Source organism: Epargyreus clarus, unplaced genomic scaffold, assembly GCF_041222505.1.
Source record: "Epargyreus clarus isolate Ecla_fem2 unplaced genomic scaffold, WU_Ecla_fem_2.2 ptg000010l, whole genome shotgun sequence".
In the NCBI taxonomy this organism is placed as follows: Eukaryota; Metazoa; Arthropoda; class Insecta; order Lepidoptera; family Hesperiidae; genus Epargyreus; species Epargyreus clarus.
Window position 1 is genome coordinate 10,925,323 of NW_027332218.1, and position 23,505 is coordinate 10,948,827.

General features: G+C 32.4%; 1 long non-coding RNA gene across 1 annotated transcript; it reads right to left on the reverse strand.

The window, feature by feature from the left end:
• Positions 1-22,331: 22,331 nt before the first annotated feature.
• On the reverse strand, positions 22,332-22,802 carry LOC140745592 (uncharacterized). Its single transcript, XR_012102675.1, has 3 exons — positions 22,767-22,802; positions 22,615-22,686; positions 22,332-22,373 (listed from the first exon to the last, which is right to left on the reverse strand). It is a non-coding gene; the product is annotated as an uncharacterized LOC140745592 (long non-coding RNA).
• Between the last annotated feature and the right edge of the window lie 703 nt (positions 22,803-23,505).

A 23,505-nucleotide genomic window follows, 5' to 3' on the forward strand; every position in this document is an offset into this window, starting at 1 on the left:
TATACTAACATTGGTGATTTTAACTTTGGTGTTCGGACACTTACCTATAGTTTTAGGTAAACATAAAATGATCGTGTACTTACAACTACATCAAATACAGCTTTGATTTTTTCCAAAGAATCAATCAAGTTTTTATAAAAAATTACATATTTTATATAATCAGACCCATCTAAAACAGCGTGTCTTAGGTTTTTCAATCGACAGTATACTGAATAGAAAATGAAGAAGTTAACAATTTGCGGAAAATCTAATGCAAACTTCGGGATCTGAGTGAAAATTCCAAAATCATTGTTATCGTTGTAGTTGGATATGTAGACATGGTTAAAAAATTCTCCTAACAACTTTATGCCAACTGAGATTGTGCAAGCCATAATAATTTTTATATCCAAAAAATTAACTATGATACCTAATTTTGTATCAAATAACAAAAGTTCAGTTTGGAAGTCACAAAAAGAAAATTTAACACTCGAAACTGATAAAATAAGAATGAATGCAATATATTGAAAAACATGACTTGGGATCATTTTAGCGGTTAAAGTGTAATTATAATCGATCGAAATCAACCTATAAAAAAGTATTAAGACAATGAAAACTTGAATGCAGGCAATGCTTCGTACAACACATTTTTGTTTAAAAGTCTTCAGTTTCACAAATCCGTAATCTTGAGCAAATATTATTTGTATGAGTACAAATAACATTTTTAATATTCTTGGAATTGTAATGTTCGTGGCAGCAATTGATTTGTTTTGGGGTTTCACTTGTATCATTTTAATATAATATTGAGTTACTCGCAACCACAAAACAACATGAAGTATCCTCTCCGTTCATAGAGTGAATTCAGTCAATGCTATCAATAATCATAGCTTTTGTGTCAATATTTAACATACCTGTATCAATGCGCTCAGTTCAAACAATTTTTTTGTTATTATGAGAAATCCAATATCAAACGTGTGTTTACTGGTCTTAGTAAATATACGGTCTATCAGATATACCACAATGTTAATATATCGATTTTAGGTGTGTGTAATGTATAAAGTTAGGATAATTTATTTTAAATAGTAGTAGCTTACATCAGTAGTATTGAATTAATATGTTCTAATTTGGAAGTGTCATATGATACGTTTTTGAATAAGATTTCTTAATTAACTCTACTAATTTTCGCCTTTCTGATTTTTGGCAGATGTATGTATATACAAATAGGTCAACGTGTATTATAAGACCACAAAAATCGTTTTGAGCGTAAATATATTAGGGCCCATATCACGAGTATGAAATTTGAAAATGGTTTGCAAGAAAACCTGTACCTGTATGTAATTACATAAACTATTTTCAATATTGCATTGATCAATATGCACATGAATTTGACTAGAGCTGCATGGTAACCCTGAGAATCAAATTACATTTGTATAATAGGGTGTCGCTAAAATTAATAACCCTATTTTGTTTTTGAATAACTTTTGGTAATAAATAAAAAAAGGAATTTTGAGTAATAGAAATCTTTACCAGGACCTGCAACTGTTTTTTGCCAATTAGAAAATATGGTATCTGTCAAGAGTCTTCCACCAGCGATAACACAAATTTGCGCCCGATTTTCAACGACTTTCCTTAAGAGTTCCGCCGATAACACTTCGCGTTCCAGTCGAATATTCTCCTTAAGAGCTGCGATTGTCTAAGGCTTGTTGCTGTTGTTGAGTCGTTACATCCACTTAAAGTCACTATCTGGTGCGCCATTCATCCGGGAGGAGTGATTGCCGTATTCTTTTGGGGACGCCATCGGCAATACAGTGATTGTTGCTGGTGAACGCTACAGGATCATGATAAACGATTTTTTCTATCGGAATTGGATGATCAGGGCTGGATGAACATGTGGTTTCAACAAGATTGTACAACCGCATACACAGCACGAGCCACAATGGGTATTGTGAAGGAAACGTTTCCTGGTCGCGTAATCTCCCGTTTTGGCAATTAGGCATGGCCAGCAAGATCGCCCGATTTAACCATCCCAGACTACTTTCTTTGGGACTACTTGAAGTCACGGGTCATTCGCAGCTCTTAAGAACAACATTCGACTGGAATGCAAAGTGTTACCGGCGGAAATCTTAAGGAAAGTCGTGGAAAATAAAAAGGGAGCAAATTTGAATCAAAGTTATAGGTCCTCGTAAAGATTTTTATTACTCAAAATCACTTTTTTTTAATCAGTACAAAAGTTATTCAAATAAAAAAATTGGGTGATTAATTTTGCGCCACGCTGTAGTATTGTATTTTATAAGTGTCCCTTACCACATCCTCCAAAGTAATCTGGCAATAAAACTAATAGTTGGAGTTAGTAATTATATTTCCCTTCTTAAACAAATATAATTATAATTATAATCTACCACACCAAGCAGAGCTCTGAAAATCTTTAATATAAGTGAGTTAATTGTATAACGACAATGAAGTAGGTAATACAAATGTTAATAAAGATGAAAATAAAAGATAACTCGATGGGAATTATTCTGTACACTTTGTATCTAAATGGATAGGCTTCTATATAGCGGATAAATCTCTCGATGTTGTGAATTTGCCTCGGATCTGAAATAATTAGGTTATATAGCAATCAGGTAATAATTAATAGCAACCACTTTATTTACATGAAGAAATACAAATAAAATTGCATAAATGCAGTCTGTCCCTGAAATAAATATATCTGATGTTTTCTAATCTCATAATTATTTGTAAAATCGCTTAATATAAAAATCGATTTACAACAATGTGATCCAGGAAATATATGTCTCCTAAATCAATAGAGATAAATAGACATTTTGTCAATTTATTTAATTATACTATTGTTAGGAACGACGGTAATATCAACTGTGGGTCGCTTTCTGGATGGTCTGTTTCCGATGATTGTATAGAACGTTACTCTGCCACTTTTGTTATAAATTCGATTATAAATTGTGTTAACTTGTTATTTTGTTAAGTGAAATAAATGTTCTTGGTTTATAAAAGTTGTTTCTAAATGATTTCCTGACGAGTTTCCTAACACTATACTATACTATCAGTACAGAGCTAATTTACCTAACCTATTGTTACAAAAATGGCAGATAATGACAAAAATGACCACAAGTGTTTTATTAGGTCCGTTAGGAAAAGACGTAGAAATTAAGCTCGTGTTATTTACGATTCTACACTTTTAAAATTGATTAATAATGATGATGATGAATTATTTAATACCTGTTTCTTCTAAGATTTTGTTGAAAAGGTCTCTTTTCAATTTCTGAGCCTCATTTGAGAGTTGATCAGCTGCTAATATAGGAGAAAAGTGTATAATGAAGAAATGCATTATGTATACACACGTTGCGATGCGACCAAGGGTTGTCTGAAACAAAGCATTTTAGATATCTGAAGAAGCAAACGAAAAATAAAAATGTTAAATGATGGTCGGAAATACTTACAACATTTGCTAGTCCCCCTTTTAGAATATCATAAATGAAAATCAAAACGACCGGAACGTTGCACATTAAGCATATAATAAACTGCAAGAAAAAGTTGTATTTATGGTGTAAAAGTCTATTGATTATGCTTTAAAATTATGCAGTCGTAACTATTTCACAGACAACAAAATAAGTTGTGAAATTGCTAAATACATCAAAAATTGTTAAAATGTTTAGTAAAATAGACTCTTTGTATATATAAAAAAGTTTTAAAAAGCAGATCTGCTTACATTTTATATCTTAATTTGAAGCGATTTGTTAGTTTGAATTTAAACTCAAACTCCCAGAAATTCTAACTTTTTCATTAATTATACGATAATTGATAATTTAAAGATAAGAGGGACATTGTTAAATTATTACTTTGGTCTCCTGACACGTATAGTGTTAATGTAACAATAAAATGATTGTGTACTTACAACTACATCAAATACAACTTTGACTTTCTCCAAAGAATCAACCAAGGTTTTATAAGAATTAACATATTTCATATAATCGGACCCATTTAAAATAGTAAGTCTTAAGTTATTTAATCGGCAGTATACTGAATAGAAAACAAAGAAATTGACAATTTGCGGAAAATCTAAACAGAACTTCGGGATGCAAGACAAAACACTTAAAGAAAGATTGAAGTTGTACTCCGTAAGTTCTATTATTACTGCTGATAATTTTACGCCAGTTGCAACTGCGCAAGCCGTAATAATTTTTATATCCATAAAATTAACGACAACACTTAATTTTGTATCAAATAATAAAAGTTCTGTTAGCAAGTCACAAAAAGAAAACTTAACACTCGAAACTGATAATATAAGAATGAATGCGACATACTGAAAAAGATGACTTGGGTACATTTTAGTGGCTAAATCGTAAATAGAATTGATCGGAACCGACATATAAAAAACTGTTAAGACAATGAAAGCTTGGATGCATGCAAAGCTTCGAACGATACATTTTTGTTTAAAAGTCTTCAGTTTCACAAATCCGTAATCTTGTGAAAATATTGCTTGTATTAATATAAATAGTATTTTTAATCTTTTTTCAGATGTTAATTTTATGGCAGCAGTATTTTCAGTGTCGAGTCCCTTTTTAGGTTTCACTTGAATCATGGTAAATAATGTTCTAGATTATAAGTATAACAATGATTCCCACAAGACCACGATACCAACTGAATGTGCCGCTCTATTCATAACGTGAAATTAATTCGATGAAGTTTTATGAATAATTTGATAGCTATTGATGTATTTCGTTTATGTGACATTGTCATTACTGTAGATAATAAAGTCGATAAGATTTAATTAAAAGTTTCATGTGAAAGCCCTTGTAAATGTAATGTAAATAAAATATATTTATAGATTTACTACTATGTTATTAAATCGATTTTTGAAGGTTGTTTAAAGGTGGTGTAGCATAGTAGCATAGAACTGCAATGGTATGATTGTCAGGGGCGGTAAGACGCATTACTTACTTAAAATGTATCACCTTAACTGTCGTGATCAATTTTTGTCCTAAATAATAGGATTCTCGTACTATTGGATTGATTGGTAGATATTAAGTTAGGATTAAAAATACTTCGAAAGAATCCACTAAAAATATATATGATGGTAGTAGTGGCAGTATGTAACACCCTCTCCTACACCTATATAAATAAAAATATACACCACTATCCACACTGTCCACCTATCACTAACACGTGTTTCGTTCCAATATTCTCAGACTAATTTGACTCTACGGCGGTCACCCTCTAAGTGAAAATAAATGCTAGATATTGACACGAGCCCATTTGGCACACGTGAGTACTTCAAGGTACCTTTTGGCACCCATGTTATTAATAATTCTGTTTTTGATAATTCTTCAAAATTTTGAATTAAACTGAACGTTCAAAGTGGATAGAAATCGGGTACAAAGATTCCGTTACTTAGCTAGATACATACCTACATACATACATACATACAACCCAAGCTAATAAAAGCGTGTTAATAATAAATGATTGATGAACATGTACTTTACGTTATTTATTGAACAAGAAAGTGCAATACTCGACATATTGTAAGTGTCATATTATGTATCAAACATTATTGTGATAATAGTTTCATGCTGCATCCACACGAATGGCATTGCCTTACACTCCAAACCTCAAACAAGCACAACAAACGCACAAATGTGTGGCCGCTTCGCAAGAGCTTGCGGCAAATTGCTTTTGATTAGTTAAAACCCGTCATTTATATGAGAATGGCTATGAACGCTGGTAAACCTACAGGAATCAAGTGAACCAGTATTCGCACGTTTTAATTTGTAATGTTTGTATGAGGTTTGGCATTCTTATGGACCCAGCATTCAATATTTATATCTCGAAGTGTGACAGTTGTATTAATACGATTACATAAGTGGTACAAAGACTTATTAAAGATATCGGAAAGAGACCGTCGATCGGGATAGCTCGAAAGATGCGGTATTTGAAAGGCCGGAGCTCGAAGAATTCGAGAGTAGATCCGATTTCTTTACGTAGTTCCTCATCTGTAAAAAATAATACGTGTATATGTATGTAAATAGATTTTTAAAGTTATAGATAGATTATTTTTTTGGGGCATTTGGCAAAATAATGACAGTATTTTTATTTTTTATAAAACGACAGATAAAGAGCGCACTATAAAGTTTGCTAGTAAATATTGCATGCTTTGCAGATGTTTTGTAATTATTTTATGATTATTATTTGAAATAAAAAATCTACCTTTACACAACACGTATTGTGTCGACAAATATTTTTTCATATCATTTATTTCTTGTATTGTCAATTCGGCAAGTACAGAGAAAACACATATATTTATCATGTTGTGTAAACATCCACACAGGGCAGCAAGTACTCCCACGTATAACTGAAAAATAAAATGAAATAACGGATTAAATTTTTCGTAATGCTAATTACACTTATAATAATTTTACTGTCTCAATTAAATTAAGTAATTAATTTATTGGTCATTAACAAAATGCACATTTAGTTAAAAGTAATAAATATATTTTTCATTTTTTGATTTTGATTTTTGAGGTATGTTATACAGTTTCAAGATATAACATATTTGAAAAATCTCAAGCTATTAGTCTTTTTAAGATACAATTCATCAAATACAGAGTAAACGAATAAAAGAAACCAATAAACATGCTATTTTTATGTAATACATTTATTGAGTTGGATATTAATGTAAATATAATTTATAATCATTGAAACGTAAGTGCCATGGTAGCATTATGATGATGATAATGAACTCGGATAGGTCGAAGACAAATTCGTAAAGGTTAGGCCATTATTGCTAGATGTCGCTACTGCACACTATTTATTATCAGGTATGGAAGTGTAGTAAATAGTTTCTTCAATAACACGTTTATTTTGATAAATTTTACTAAATTGATTGAAATGAATAATTGTAATGATACGAAAATGTTTAATATTCCCTTTAAATTACTTACTCCATCAAACCATTTCTTGATTACTATATACACGTATGTTACTATTTCTGGAAAGTTTGCCATAATTAATACTGCCATCTGAAATGAATATAATTCTCCTCTTATTCCGAATATTGTTTACTAAACAATTATTATTAAGTAATTCTATTTATGTTGGTTATAATATAAATTACCATTATTTGCAATGTGGAATTTCTATAGTGGAAAGAGTCAAGTAAATCATTATATACAAGTGCAACTTTTTTCAAGTTTTGAATCTTTCTAATTATATGGTCGTCATCGTAATCTGTACGTTTTAAATTCTCCCGTAGCGATTTAATTCGAAGGTATACAATATCGAACGTTATTATCATAGGAATATAATTTACGGATAACGACACTGCCATTAAAAATAACATTATCCCTTCAATCACATTTGAAATTGGGATTGCGCGCAAAAAAAACGAAATAGCCCTAAGTAAGATCGATGAAACTAGTGGAAGATAGGATCGAAGGGATATAAAAGAATTCTTATAACCAGAGAAGTTATCAATGTTACTGACTGCAGCGTAAAACGTCAAGTAGTAACTTTCTCCGCTTACAAATGATATGAGGAGATTTATAAGAAAACCACAATTAATGGATATACTCGAAAATGTATATTCCAATTTTTTTTTTGTCGAATAAAGAAACATAAGTAAGGGAATTATTACAATAAAACATATACAATAAAAACGTAAGAGATATTTAACATAATTAGAACGTTTCGATTCATAGAAATGTCCCAAAATCAAGCGAAATTTTATGACATTATGAACTGATGATTTGGATACAAAGTATGCGTATATTTTTCGAAGCCCGTCCATTATTCGTTACGTGAGTTGTGCTCGAAATACAACATCACAATGATACAATTTGTGTTGTTTTTTACTTTATATGATATCTATAGACAATATCAAAACGATTTATTGATTAAATCTCAAAGCCAGTTATTAGGCTTTCATATGTTGTTTGATTGAAATTCAACGCATTAAGGTTTTATCAAAATGATAAATACGTTTTTCATGAAACATAGTATCGAAATAAATTTACGTTTAATCTGTAATATCTAAGTAACTGTTTTTAAAGTTGCCATGGTTTTCATTTTGCTTTAATTAAAAACAATTTCAAACAATACAAAAAACATATATTCTTAAATGTATTCATTAGTGTACTGTCTTAAAAATGAGCCTCTTCCTTTAGTTTTCAATTTATTATTCTTCACAGTATTTGATCTTTATAAGTAACGCTATTCGTTGGTGCAACAATACAGGATGTGTGTTCGATTCCCTTCTAAAGATTTTTTAAAAGTAATAATGCAGTTTCAATTTTATTAAGGGTAGCGGCGCATCTGTTGTCGACCTCAGGTAGGAATATCTAATCTATCTGTCTATGTCATCCATCTGGAGTTTATTACAGATGTCCATGGGCGGCAGTAGCCACTTACTACTACTGCATCCTCGTCTGCTACTCCTATATTATAAAAAAAAACAAATAACCAGCTCGGTGAAGGTCGTCCTATACTGGAATCCCATATTAATAATAAGAAGTATGATATTGTTATTATCGTATATTTATTAATCAAACAACTATTTGAATGATTGCATATTTTTAATACTTGAACTGTAATATTTGTATCAGTACAATAACATACGTTGTACATAAACTTATTAGAGATACCGGTAAAACACCATCGACGGGGATTGCTCGTAAGATGCTGTATTTAAACGGACGTAGTTCCAAAATTTCTAAGGTGCATTCGATTTCTTCACGTAACTCCAAATCTGTATAAAAATATATTTTATGGTAACATTACAAAGGTCGAACCAGAACTTTTTTCCAAATGCTTTTGGTTTACAAGCGATGTGGCCGTTCTATAGCCACTTCATCATCATTGTTTGGGTTAAAAAAATATTATCTCTATTTTATTTGAAACTAATAAAAGCGTGTTAAAAAAAAACCTATACTTTCATAATGTATTTTCGAACTGTTTCTTGTAGGAATCGCATGGCTACATAGCCACAACAAAACTAACGACATAATCAATAACTTAACTCCTACTTGCTTGAATCGGATGATAATTATTATTTGAATGAAACATTCTACCTTTACAAATTTCATGTTGCGTCGATAAATATTTTATGATATCGTTTACAGCTTGTATTGTCAATTCTGCAAGTACGGCGGGAACAAATATGTGCACTAGGTTGTGCGTGATTCCACACAGGGCAGCGAACACTTCCAAGTACATCTGTAAAGTTATGAAATGAAATGAAATTAATGTTATTGAAAGAAAGAAAGAAATAAGTTTATTACGTAATGCATTGTACACTAGGGTGGAGCGACGTAGTATGGGATTTTTTTTTCTTTTTACGTTGGAGTTCTAATAGCGAGAAAGATGTATCATACTCAGAGATTAAACTGTGATTTTTTAAAAATTTTTTGGATGTCATCTTATGCCTCCGCCTCGCTGTCAAAAATTAAGAAAAAGTAAAAAATTGCTATTTACTTACAAAGGCTACAAAATATTGGAAATATTTTTTTAATAATTGCAAAGGTGCAAAAGTAAGAGAATATGATACAACATTTTTGACCACTATCATATCAACAAAGAGCTTTAAAGGTACATAAAATTTAATAATTATACCCTAAAATCTGTTTTTGTCTCAAATTTGGTCAATTTTGACCGAGACTCTATTAAGCTATTGCATAGCTTTTATCGCGGGCTTTGAGCACGGCGACCGAATCGAGAAATTCCGTAACGAAAATTCCTAACACCTTAATTCGTCAACTTGAAAACAGATGGCAGTAATACACATTTTTTTATAATCCGTGCGGAAATCTTAAAATTGCGTGAAGTATATTTTATATTCCCATTATAAAAAAACAAAGACAAAAGAAAAAAAAATACTGCATAAATAAAATAAATATATAATTGTAATAGCATAAGTTGATAAAAAATGCTATGCAATAGCTTTACCGCGGCAGTCTCCGAGTGCCACACGTATTTTTTTTATTTTTATTAAGTCAATGGATTAATTTCGGGCACAATAATGTAGATGAATATATTGTAATCATTTGCAGCTCTCTCAACAAGTTCACATGTTCCTTGGATGTGATATGGCAGCGTAGGACAATAGAAGTACAACCGTTATGGTGGAAAAGCAAATGATGTATAGTCGCTCTTGTAATAATAGTCGGGTAACTCCCACCATATTTACCTGTATTATCGATAGTTACCCCAGAGTCAAGAGTTACAATATTCTCTTGAGGAATTATTACATGGGCAAAATAGCCGCCGATGGCAAACTTTATTCCTTTGGTTAAACCATAATCAGAGCTGCGTAACTGGTGTAAACAGATCTGGGTTCTCTTACTAGCAAGATATGTTCTTTAAGGACTGTTTGCCTATATTTTTTCCATATTTTACCCAATATTTTCAATTTAACCTTTCCTTCTGTCAAAATGCAATGCCAATATCTGAATTTGCTTCAGCTTTCTTCTCAATACTCTTTCGTGTATTTATCCTGTCCCTACGCAACCTATGACGGTCTATAACAGAAATATCTGCTATTACATTATACAAAACAATGTTTTAAAGAACACAGTATATCCGTACCAAGTTGGCAAGTTGGTTTCTAAGGTGTATTGTAAACTTTTTGTAATAGAAATATCTACTTTTCCAATGATCATTGGCAGCGACGTTCTTTCCAACAAAAAGCTATTGGTCCTTTCTGGGTACCTTCCTCTCTTTTGGGCAACCAGATGGATCGAAATATTAGCATTTATAAGGAGGTATATTAAAAGGAACTTCTCTTGCAGTCCGAAAATTGTATAATAGTTCTTTGGAAAATATTTTAATATATTTTAACAAGATTTTGCATTAAAGGTATTTTGCATGTAAGCTTTTAACTTTTGCGTCACTTTTGTTCGACTTTCAGTAGAAATGGAGTGTACATCTCATATTTATTCTAAGGTGGAAACAACTACGCCTGCAATATCCGTAAATGATGATTCGCAAGAATTTCTTGTCGCGATTTTAACCGGCGTCTCTTCCATTGATAACATTTCATAACATCTCCGTACACAGGCATAATATTCCTTCTTTATTTTAACTATTTCAATAAAAAGTGAATATATACATACATCAGTTACGTATTTATAATAAGAGAAAAAGGATATTATAGTAATAATGTAACCATATTTTAACGAAAAAAGAAGACATGCATAAAAGAGTCACCGGCGTTAGTAAACGATTAAAATGACTTACTTTGTAAGTTTTGCTCAACAAATGCTCTCCCTCTGCATTTTTATAATGATACTACTCAAAATTATTATTGTTTTTTTTGTTAATGCTCTATAAAATAAAGTTAATAAAATTGAATAAATGTTTAAAAAAGTTAGAGACACCTTCAGCTGTAATGTGCAAAGTATACACCAAAAATGTATATTTTTAAAAGTTTATTGACCTGGCGGAGGCTCTTACCCTTATCTGATCGGAATAATATTTTATACACTTCAGTTTTAACCATCAAGACACCTTTTCGTCACTATTACTTTTCCAAAAACAAAAAAAGGAATTTCGCTCCACCCTATTGTACACACGCATGTCAAACAAAAAATTATCTTAACCCTTTCAGACCTGAATTATTTATTTGTGTCCAATAAATCTAAAAAAAAAATAGTAGCTAAAGTACAGTAAAAAGACTAAGGAAAATATTATGAAAAAAATCCTAATTGTCAGGTTTTTAAAAAAAAATTGTTTTTCTTTTTGTGTACAAATGTGCACATCCGTCCTACGTATTGATAAGACTAGCGTTTAAGGGGGTTTTATTGGAATTATAAAAAGTTTAATTTATAAATGTTTTTATTAGGAAATATTAATTATTTTTATAAAATTAACAAAACTTAAGTACAATTCTTATAATTATTAGCAAAAAAAGATTTCTTCTTTGGGATAGGCAAATAATTGGCACATAGGTAAATCAGTCATTCGCCCCATTCAAGAAGCATGTTTCATAAGTTTACGTATGAAATGATAAGAAACAGTTTTTATCTTTGCTAAGGCAAAGGTGAACTTTGCATTTTATACATTTAATCCTGGTTCTTCCCTTGCATCCAACCATTTTGCACCGTGTTCCAAGTCCCTCATCATGTGCAGGGAAATGCCCAACACCGTCTCTTGCTATATCCGCTACAGGGCGAACCTCTCCTGGTCTTCTTGGAATAATTTGCGGTATTGGGCTACTGCCACTGGGCCGTCCTCTTTTAGCGATGATAATTTTATTCCTCAACACCAGACCTTCAGCCAGCTGACGACGAAAGTGAAGCAACGTGAGTTGTTTATTCTTTGGTATGCCTAGCAACGCATTGTCATTTTGGTACTCTCGGTACGCCTGCACTACAGCTAAATCAGAAGCATGAAATATCATGCGAAGGGTCCATTTTTTTGATTTTATGAAGGTCCTGTAGTAACTCATTCGTTGATCTAATAGGTCAACTCCCCCCATTGCGTGATTGTATTTCCTGACCACTTCGGGGCGTTCAACGTCAATAAATTTCTTCTCTTTCTTACACCACCTGTTGACTAAGTCTTTTTCACCAATGCCAACAAAATTAGAAGCAAGATGGGTAATCTTATTATCCAGCCACTTGACCACAGTTACATCTTCATCAAAACTACTTACTTCTTGAGAATATCCTCGAGGCTTTTTATTCATTTCTTTATCGCTTAGTAGCGATGGGTTGGCGAATCTATTTATACGAGCTGTGCATGCAGCCATAATGCCTTTTCGTTTCATAATTTGTAATAAATGATATGACGAGAAGTAGTTGTCAAAGTACAGCTCGTGGCCCTTGCTTTCTCCAATTCTCTTAGTGAGATGAAGGACAATAGCTGCACCGTATCCAATTTTTTTTGTCAAATTATTATCAAGTTCTGGACTAGAGCTTTGATAAAGTAGAAAATCATAGGCTTGCCCATGTTTACCACATAAAAAAAATATCTTAAGCCCCCATGGACAAGGTTTACCTTTTATGTATTGTTTGGCAACATGTTTCCCAGTGAAAGGAACCATCTGCTCATCAACGCAAAGTTCTTTTTCAAGCGGTAACTCTAAACATCGATTCCTAACAGCATCAAATATTGGTCGAACTTTGTAAAATGCATCTTTGCAACTAGCAGGTATTATTGTATTATCAACAAGGTGTAAATTATTGCGTAATTCAAAAAAGCGATCCCGGGCCATATTCTCTGAGAACAAGGGTATGCTGATGCCAGTTTCCCAGTACATTTTCAAGCAAGGGTAGCTAAATATACCAGTAGCTAAATGTAACCCAAATAAAATTTCTATTTCTTGTGTAGTAGTAGGTTTATACCTGGGTTTATTTGAATGTATTGCGTATATGTTAGTCATTTCAGCCATAATTTCAAATAATTGTTTTGGCACGTACCGAAAGTAATAATCCACTGGGGCTTCAACTGTAGGGTCAATTGATATTGGTGTAAGCCAATCTGATGAAATTGTGTTTAGGAGTTCCCTGTGTCTCCACCTAATGTTCTGCTTAGGCGTAATATTCTGAAGTATATTTTCATGAGAGGACTCTATTTCTGTTGTCGGTGGTACTTCGAGAACCACTTCATCGCAGGTGTCAGTAACTCCTGGATCATTCGTTCCAATCCACAATGAGCTGGGCCCTTCATCTTCGTCAGTGTCGGGTGGAAATACCTCTCGTTGGTTTTGATTGATGACATCTGCACCAACTCGGACAGACCGCAACTCCTTTTCAGATGTAAATCCAAACGGTTCTTCGTCATCAGACGATAGCTCCAAATCGGAAAGAGTTCCAGTAATTAGAGCTTTCAAGGCGTCCGGTGAAAACATATCGGTGTTTTTTTTATCTGAAAATGTAAAAAAAGTATTTTATCTCAACATATAACATATATAACATAGTTTATATAGCATCAACTACAACAACATTAATAATATAGTTACAAACATATTCAAAATAGATTTTTCAAATACAGCTAAAATACTTCAGCAATCGTAAAAACATCGTTTACGCCTGATGTGTACATTTGTGTACAAATATAAAAAATGTGATAATTGGTACAAAAATAGAATAACAAACTCACATTTATATCTTACTTATGACCTTAGGAATATAACACATCAATTCATATTTTTGCAGTGCGTATATTTAGCTATTTCATACTTTTTAGAAATAAAAATGACGAGCTTACCTACATAGCTCCAACTTCGGTCAGCCACTGATCGAACGATGTCGAAAAAGTTACAAAGAATGCTAAGAGATGGCGTTAATAGTATACATTTTTGTAGTTTATAATGTGGACATATGAACACAAGCGTTGTCAATTGCACTTGTAGCGAAATAAATACCAAAACATTTTTTTATATTTTATGTGTACATTTGTGTACGCCAAGTCTGAAAGGGTTAATTAATTACAAAATAGTGGGATATGGGTAAATCGAAAATTAAGACACATAATATAGCAACACAAACGAATAAAAAAAGGAAAAAAAAATACAACTATTAAATAGATGCGTTCCTGTATATCCCTATGCTTGTATGTATACGTTGCATACGGAAAAGGCACTCACTCAGCATTGATGCCATGGTGTGTTGCACCACGGCGCTGATTTTCAGTGAGCCCACAGAGTGCCTCACGGATATGCGTACAGCGAAGGAAAGTAAGGTGTAACACGTGAGTGGCTGAATTCCAATTAATTGTTTCGACGCGGGTAGATGAATTTTGTACTTACCACTGGGAGTGTTTATTTTATTGCAATTTTTTTTTATTTTATCGAAATATTTGGTATTAATGATTTGAATTTTGCTACTATATCTGAAAAATGACCTGGAGTTACATGATTCGAAATGAATAATTCACATTTAGAAAAAATATTTTAAGACCTATTGAAGCGAAACGATCAATGACTTGCTTAAAATCTTCAAATACCCTGGATGCAGTACCGCCTAGAATGCCGTCACCAAGGTACCATACATTCAATGTAAAGTTAATTTCAGTTCAACTGAAATATTTCCGTTTGCTAGTGTACATTCTGGTTTTCTTAACGATTGAATTGATGAATATTTGCTTTTGATATAAATGTTTAACTAGCACAAATTACCTCTGCAAACCAATTCTTAATCAACAAGTAGACATACATGACTACTTTCGGAATATTTGTAATAATCAATACCGCCATCTGAAATGAAAATTGGCCAAGTATTTCTAATGACATGACAAAATTAATTAAAATATAAATTATATCTACTTTTATAGCCAATATTTTACAACAAAAACTCAATTACCAATATCTGCATCTCAGAATTACTATCATTGAAGCTATCCAGTAAATTATTATATATACGCAAAGTTCTCTTCAAGATTTCAATCTTTTTCGTTTTAGGGTAATTCTTTGAACTTTTTAAATTGTATTGTAGTGATCTAATTCGTGAATGTAAAATATCGAATACCGTTATCATAGGAATATAACATACTGATAGCGATATTGCTATTAAAAGCATTATCGCCGATTCAAATGGTGTCGACTTTATAATCACGTGCAAGAAAAACGGAGTACCTCTGAGAATCAGTATTGTAACAAATGGAAGATAGGATCGTAGAGATATAAAAGAATTACGATAACTAGAGAAATCATCAATGCTACTGACTGCATCGTAAAACTTCAAATAGTAACGTTGCCCGCTTGCAAATGATATGAGGAAATTCAAATAAAATTCGCAATGAAAAAAAATATAGCTGTAAGCAAATATGTTGCCTGGACGTAGTAACATACCAACGATCGTTGTTGAAATATAAATTACACAATAAAAACGTGATAAAAAAATATTATAATCAAAACATTCAGGGCGATAGAAATGTCCGCAGAATAAACGAATTTTCATGATACTTAGCACGGATGACTTAGATGTAAATCTTGCAAGTATTTTTGGAAAGGGATTCATTTTCACCAGAAAGTTAACGTTAGTTCCGTCCGAAACACTGAACAACAATGCTACAATTTATATTGTTTGTCATCTTACATCCTAGGATACGTTATCGATAAATCATATCGAAACTATTTACTGATAAAATTGCTAAGGCTAGCTATTAATTGTGTTGGTACAATAATTTTATATAAATCAAAATGGTCCTGTACATTTTTTGTTATGATAAATAAATTGTACCAATATCCATAATGTTACAATTTATTTAACATAATCTATATTTTCCATATAGAAATGTGGAAGAAAATTCAAATTTAACAGGCGAAAGACTGATACATATGCTGATTCCATGGCTCTGAATAACTTAACAGTTTGATCTGTGTTGTTTAAATCTTTGAAAGTGACAGTCAAATATTTTCGAGAGAAACATCTCAAGCGGGGTATCTAACATCAGGACCACAGCAAATACTGTTGATTTTTCTAAGTCACGTCGAATAATGGCTGTCCACGGTCTGTGATTTACAGACGGACGCAAACAACCAATAATTCGCTAAGTACGAGTCGAACTCGCACATGGAGGCTTCTGTACAACCGTCCATTATTTTTTACTTATTTTTATTCATTTTATTATTTTCAACAATACTTAGTTATATGACACAAAAGTACATGGCGTTGGGGTGATGATGAATGATACGTAAACAACTTATAATAAAATTAAAATAACTATATTAAATATGTTTTATTGTTCTTATTTGTATTTATTATAATACCAGTTATAGTAGAAAAAGGATTGTAAACGTTTTAACCGTCTCACTAGTACGGTTTAACAGTTAGTACGAAAAATGCCGAAAAATACCGGTTTGTTGTATGGGTACCCCCTTAAATATTCAACTTTATTTTATTTTTAGTATTTGTTACTATAGCGGCCACCGTTATCCATCCCCTGTAAACATTTATGCAGCTATCTATTACGGTTCCGGAGATATAGCCCCGTGACAGACGGACAGACGGACAGACAGCGAATTCTTAGTAATAGGGTTCCGTTTTTACCCTTTGGATACGGAACCCTAAAAATTAATACTGGTCAAAAATCAGGATAGAGCGTCAAAAATCAATTCTACTATAATTACTTTGATAATGATTTTCAAGTCTTCACATTTTGAAGCATGATTGGTGAGCAATGATTTTGCAAGTACGTTAGAAGTTTTTAAAATAATTGAATGTATTTCTTAAAAAAAGTTTGAAATGTTAAATAATAATTTATTTCATAGTAAAACACAAAACAAAAACACAGCAAAATGTATTTTTAGTGATCCTAGTGGATTTTTGAAAAATAAATTGGTGGACGAAAAGTTAAAGATAAAAATCACACCCATCAAAGTTTTCTATTAACATTACTAAAACAGTGTACCTTTTGGAGTTTACATTTTGAAATAAAAAAATATAAATGAATATGTAACATACATCTTCTATTCAATCTAAAACATGCAAAAACTGCAGGGTAACGATTGTGAACGTGGTAACGAAGGTGATATAGATCAGGGGGAAGGAGATGTCCATGGAAATGATTCGCCAGATGACGTATCTGAAGGGGCAGAGCTTGATGAATTTTATTGCGTCACGCAGCTTGTTGCGGACTTCTCTGCTTAGGACCTGTAAAATATGTGTGAAAGCACTAAATGGCTTATTCATGTGGTTCAAGCTGAACGTACCTCTGCATCATCATATCTAAGGAGCTGAAGGTCAAATTATTCATCATGTCTCTATCTAGCAACTTCATTACAACAAATGTCTAATCTATGTACTTTACATCAGAGGCACCTCTGCATCATCAGGGTTGAAGAATTGAAGGTCATATATTCCATTATATGTCTCTACGCTAGGACCTATCACATATTCGTAAGTTCCAAATGCCTAACTTGTATGGTTGAGGCAGGAGGCACCCCATAACCTAACGTTCTAATCATCAGAGCATACTAATGTTAAGATAGGAAAGTACCGCAACAAAACACCCTTTTATATATAAAAAAATTGAAATTGGTTAAGAATACAATACTTGAGTTATTGAAGTTAATATGAAATCAGGTTTTTCCAATTTTCAGGAAAAAAATGGCGAAATTTTTTAAATTGGACCCCATGTGAAACAAGCCGCATACAATGGTGTCTTAATTATGTCGGTCGCGGCATCGCGAAAAAATCCCTGAACAAACATAAATAAAAAATATGTATACGGTCGAATTGAGTAACCTCCTCAATTTTTGTAATCGGTTAAATAATGACTGAAACAAATTATAATTCTAAGTAAAAGGTACAAATAAAAAAATTAAAACAGTCGACAAAAGAACGAAAGGTAAAGGTCACGTGACTTTTATTCCTCCAAGATTTGCACCTGCAGCATTTTAGTCTACATCAGTAGTTTAATTATATTAATCTCAGCCTGTCATATTGGGAATCGAACATTTTAATCCCACTTCTCCGTCTCCCATGAAACGTTACGTTTAAATATATAATTAAAATTCTCCTAAATAAGTTACATAATAATAAATTTCATAAATCAAAAACTCACCAAAAATGTTTTTTAATAATAATTTATTTTTTGATCCAAACACAAAACAAAAATACACAACAAATACTTCTAGTGGTCTTTTACTCTCTAATATCACCTAAGGCGTGGCCAAAATTAAAGTACCATCGGGATTATAATGAAAAAGTTCATAGGAAAGACATGTGTTACAATTTACATTGAATCTAAAATATGCAAAAACTGCAAGGTGACGATGATAAAATAGGAAATAAATGTGATATAGCTCAGGGGGAAGGAGATGTCCATGGGGATGGTGCGCCAGACGACGTATGTGAAGGGGCAGAGCTTAATGGAATTAATTGCGTCACGCAGATTGTTGCGGACCTCCGGATCTGGAAAACATCGTAATTTTATGGAACATATTATTATTTCAAAGTAAATAATACAAGTTCATGTTATATCTGAATCTGTTTAGGGATAAAAAAGGACTTGAGATTTTGATTAACACAGAAAAATATTTTTTAAATCTTTTTTATATATCATCAAAGTAGCAATCGAGCCTGCTGTAGACTTAATGGTAAATGGCCATTTCCGCAGATGGACATCTCTAACCAGCTTTATATAGACTAGTGGTTCTATTTGAAGCTAAACACAGATTGCTATGCCCGAGGACTAATATGGTTGATCCATAAGTAAGTCAACCTGCACCCAATCATTTACAACCATACGCTGAACTGCTTCACGTTACAAATAGGTGTGGCGATGTTCCTAGTATGTAATAGGTCTAGAGTCTGTACATGTTAAAAGTAGCTCATAGATTTGCAGGCAAGAACCGATCATACCAACCTTTGTCCAAGTAAAGTTGACGTATGAAAATTAGTTTTATTTTTTCCACTTCACTGATTATGTACTCAGCAAGAAGTGCAGGTATACATGGTAGAACGCAATATAGTATAGAGTCAAATATTGATTGAAAAGTTACCTGTAAAAAATAAATTATTTTCTTCTTAATTATCTTATGTTTTATTTTCCTAAAAGGCAGATATTATATGTGCTATAATTTGTCGACGATGCTTATCAAGTTTTTATAAGAGTTACTATTAGAAAAATCAGAAGGTATTCATAGCAAAACATTTTTATAAATCTCCTTTATAAATCAAAACATCATTACTTATACTGTATGTATTTTTAAATTCAACCATCACCCGAAGTAGATAAGGTATTGTTGTTATAATGCTTAAAGTAATCTGAAACGAGATAAATTACTTTATAATATAAAATTAATGAAAGCAATTGAGGATATAAAGATAATTAGTGAATATCTTACCAGCAAATTTGTCGACCATCGAGTGCTTTTCATAATGTCCCGTAAGGAATTGTACGTTACTAGGAAATATTTAATTTTCTTTATTTTAAGCCTCGGTGGCATATCGTCGAAATTGGTAAGAGAAATTGATTTTCGTAAAGATTTTATACGCCAACACAACATTTCAAACATCATTATTCTAGGAAAATAACTAGAATGTATAACGTGAGTGACGAGTACGAGGCATACTTTTTGATTGAAAGCTGGTACTAGTTCATAACTATTTAAAAAAAAGGATGTTATTAATACAACATCTATGATTATGCACATTAAGAAGAGTGCGAAAGAGAATGGAACTTCTACAGTCCTCAATGTTAGTCCAGAAGAACAATCGAAGTATTTTATTTTCTCCATAAACTCGAAGAAGTATTCACTTCTGCTGAGCAGCGATGTCATAAAAATAATAAAGTATTCAAACATAACATACATACTAAGAAAATTCGTTAGAGATGACTGAAACCGTATAAAAAATGTAACCATAGAATATACACAAAAAAGTCCAGAACATACGCAGTAGAACCATGCTATAAATAGAATAATATAATTAGAACAAAATCGAGAATACAGTCCTGCACAGACGCGAAAGAACATTATGATATAAATGAAGATATTCTTTAAAGGAATCATTAAGTATATTGTAATAATGATTATTTGGTACGACACGACCGCTTTTGTTAGCCCTAGTGAGTAAACTAAGTGTACATATTTTTTGTTTTATGATAAACGAATAAATTAAATAGATTATAATCTTGGCAACGATCGTACATTATTTGAAGTTATCATTTGGCTTCGACGCTTTCGAAGTTGGAACGTGTAATTACATATTATTAAGTGTTTTTTTGTATTTTAAATCATAAATATGTGACTTTTTTGTGGTGTGGTAAAAAGTAGTAAGGTGGTTCTATTACGGGGCTGCCACTGCTACAAGCAAGCATAAAAAGGGCATCTTTACAAGCCACCTAACGGTTCGTGGCCGCTGCCGCCCAGGAATATCTTTAATTAAATCAAATCGCATTGTAGACCTGAGGTCGGCCTTAATACCGTTGGTGTCTCTAAGGACGAGTTGGATTGCCTCTTATAAATGCTCCGATTTACCACTAAAAACCATAACATAGTTGATGAGGTGATGAACCCTTGACAAAGGGACATCTCCTGCCGGGTTAATTGATCATGCCCAATGTAGAGTTTTAGGTCGCTGGTTTCTAGTTCGAAATGAAATTTGGAATCCTTGTGCACTAGTAACAATAGTGTAGGTGAATAAATGTATAAATACCGATTAGTGGCGCGCCGACCGGTCGTCCTTGATGCACACACTCACTCCCGATTCCCGAATAGGTCCCCAGGACCCCCGTAATATATATACAATACAATAAACGTCCCGTGACGAATTCCGAATACCGACTGTCCGTTCAATGTGTGTTATGAGAGAAACGTCAACCTTCTAGATTTTGAATTTACTCCTTTTATTTATAATCAGTATTTCGACCAGTTCTAAATACTGAATACACCCAGGGAGTACCCGTGGACCGATAGTCTTAGTTCGGAGCTTATGTATGTACAAGATTTTGCGAAAACTTCGATAGCGTGATTTATAGACGCGTGGCACCATCTCTTGATTAGTTACGGGGAGTTGCCACACATCCTTGAGAGTCAACTGGGAGGATCTTCAAACTTTGGCAAAGGGAGATCTCCCACCTATTTTATAATTTTACGTAGTCGGATTTTTGGTTTTTATAAAAAATACTAGTTATAATTTTTTTTTAATTGGTAAACAAAACAACAGTATATAATAAAATAATTTATGTATACATAATTTAGTACAGGTTTAAGTGTAGAAGTGCTTACAACATTGAAATCGTATTCCGTAATAAAACAAAACCGTGTCCATTTTACTATTATTCTCCGCCTTCGCACCAATTGCGTCTATTTTCACCCAAAACAAAGTTTCACCGTGCTATAATGAAAACTTTGTAGAAAATATATGCCTTACAATTTCCATTCAATCTAAAACATGCAAAAACTGCAACGTGACGATAATAAAATAGGAAATAAAGGTGATATAGCTCAAGGGGAAGGAGATGTCCATGGGGATGGTGCGCCAGACGACGTATGTGAAGGGGCAGAGCTCAATGAATTTGATTGCGTCACGTAGCTTGTTGCGGACTTCATGATCTGGAAAGCGTACCTCATTATTATCAGTATAAATGATATAAGTCCTATTTATATCCTGATAAGAAATAAAATAAGAACTTAATATTGTAATTGTTGCAGAGACATATTTCGTTGCATGCAGAACCGGTTACTAATGACACCAGTAACCGGCTCCATATGGACTCATCTGTAACTACCCTCAAATAGGCATAGGTCTTCACATGTTTAAAATTGGTCTTTGATTTGCAGGCATGAATCGTTTATACCAACCTTTCTCCTCGTAGAGTTGGCGTGTGAAAACTAGTTTTATTTTTTCCACTTCACTGTTTGTGTACTCAGCAAAAAGTGCAGGTATACATGGAAGAACGCAATATAGTACAGATTCCAATATTGAAAGAAAGCTTATCTGTAAAAAAACATATTTTCCACTTAATTTTGTTATATTTTAGTTTCTTGGCAATAAAAGGCAGATATTATTTTTGCTATGATTTACCGATAATGCTTGTCAAAAATTTTTATAAGAATTTCTTTGTATTTTGCAATCAAGTTATTTCCAGGATTCGATATTTCTTAGAAAAATCCGAAGATAGATACTAAAAGATTTTTGGACATGTCTCATTTATGTAAATCAAAACATTATTACTTACACTGTATGTATTTTTAAATTCAACCATCACCCGAAGTAGATAAGGTATTGTTGTTATAATGCTTAAAGTAATCTGAAACGAGATAAATTACTTTATAATTTAAATAAAAGAAAGCAATTGAGGATATAAAGATACTAGTGTTTTGATCTTACCAGCAAATTTGTCGACCATCGAGTGCTTTTCATAATGTCCCGTAAGGAATTGTAAGTTAATAAGGAATATTTAATTTTCTTTATTTTAAGGTTTGATGGTATATCGTCGAAATTGGTAAGAGAAATAGATTTTCGGAGAGATTTTACACGCCACAATAACATTTCAAACATCATTATTCTAGGGAAATAACTAGAACGTATTACATTTGTGATGAGTATGACGCATACTTTTTCCACGAGAGTTGGTGGTACTTGATAACTTGTTATGAAAAAAGACACTAAATATACAACGTTTGCTATTATGCATGTTAAGAAGATTGCGAAAGTCAATGGAACTTCTATAGCCTTCAATGTTAGTCCTGTAGAATAATCAAAGTATTTTATTTTTTCCACAAACTCAAAGAAGTATTCGCTTCCGCTGAGCAACGACGTTACTACAATAATAGCGTAATTACACACAGCATATATACTAATCACAGACGTTAGAGACAATTCAAGCGGTAAGAGATATATAAGTATATAGTATACTGACAAAAGTCCAGAACATACGCAGTAGAGCCATGCTATAAATAGAATAATACAGTTAGAACAAAATCGAGAATATAGTCCTGCTGAGACGCGAAAGAACATTATGAGATAAATGAAGATATTATTTTTTAAAGGAATCATTTTGATTACTTTGACAATGATTATTTTATGTACAACACGACTACTTTCCTTACTGCTGGCGAGTAGACTA